This window comes from Suricata suricatta, chromosome 4 (assembly GCF_006229205.1).
Source record: "Suricata suricatta isolate VVHF042 chromosome 4, meerkat_22Aug2017_6uvM2_HiC, whole genome shotgun sequence".
Taxonomy (NCBI): domain Eukaryota; kingdom Metazoa; phylum Chordata; class Mammalia; order Carnivora; family Herpestidae; genus Suricata; species Suricata suricatta.
The window spans coordinates 140,646,474-140,647,766 of NC_043703.1; the positions used below are offsets into that span (position 1 = coordinate 140,646,474).

The 1,293-nt window shown below is 38.8% G+C and overlaps 1 protein-coding gene across 1 annotated transcript in view; it reads left to right on the forward strand.

Annotated features, from left to right (window-relative positions):
* LOC115290731 (xanthine dehydrogenase/oxidase-like) overlaps positions 1–1,293 on the forward strand; it is a 55,753-nt gene that overhangs the window by 35,287 nt on the left and 19,173 nt on the right. The window lies entirely within an intron of this gene.

Sequence of the window (1,293 nt, forward strand, 5' to 3'; positions counted from 1 at the left end):
AGGGTGGGATCAATGATAGACCTAGTCATGATCACTCCTGTTAACTTGCCTCCACAGCAGTGTGGCAAGCTGGACCCCACCCATGCCAGTGCCACCCTACTCTTTCAGAAAGACCCTCCAGCCAACGTCCAGCTCTTCCAAGTGAGTATACGTGATGTGTGGCTAATATCAAGGGCCCTTGCAAGGCCCATCAGATGATTCTGAGCACTGGTGAATGACCGACTCGAGTCGTATGTAGGTGCTTAGAGCTCCTTACTGCTTTGGGTAAATATCCAGTGAAGAAAATGGGAATCATATGAATGTCAATGAAGCTACTTTCCTCCTTCCTTACCTTAGTTTGTTCTCTCTTGGATTACTCTCATCTTCACTTGCTTTTTAAAGAATAAAATATTGTCCCCATTTTGTCTTTTCTGGTACCTCTCTGGGGCTGATGTGCAAAGCCAGGAGTTCTCCTGACCATAACAACAAAACAACAACTTTCTGTCAATAGCAATTTTTTGAGAAGCACTAGGTAAAAGAGGACTTTTTCTGTAGACATTTTGGATTTTGTGGGCCATACAGTTTCTGTTGAAACTCCTCAACTTTGTCTTTATAGCATAAAAGCAGCCAAAGGCAATACATAAATGAATGTGTGTGGCTGTATACCAATAAAACTTTATTTATACAAAGCAGGCAGTGGGCCAGATTTGGCCCACGGGCCTCAATTTGTGGACTCTTGCACTAGGGTATAGTGGTCCAGAGCGTGAAGTCTGGGCTCCACTGCCAGGACTTGAATTCGAACTCTGCCATTTTGTGACTGTGTAACCTTAGACAATTCACTTCTTCCCCATGGCTTTTGGGCATGTTAATTTTGCCCACCAATAAGTGTCCTAATGATGGCACCTGTTTCATCAGATGGTTCAGAGAATTAAATGTTTTAGTAAAAGTAAATAAATTAGTTTAGCTCCTGACATATATTAAACATTCATTGAAATGTTAGCCATTATTATTATGTCTTTGAAAAACACATAAGACAAATTTTGTTATAAATACCTTTTGGACCACTTTGGAAAGTACAGGAAGATATAATGAAGAAAATGAAAATCACCCATGGGCTCACCTCTAAGTGAAATTCATTATATTTTTGTTTACTTCTTTCCATCTTTTCCTATGCATACATGGACATGGATATGCTATATTTATAACATATATTTTTTTCCTACAGAATTCAAATCAGCATATGCACACACAATGTTTTCTGTCCTGGTTTTACATTTAACATGAACATTCTTTTTTTCTAATTTAAATTCTTCA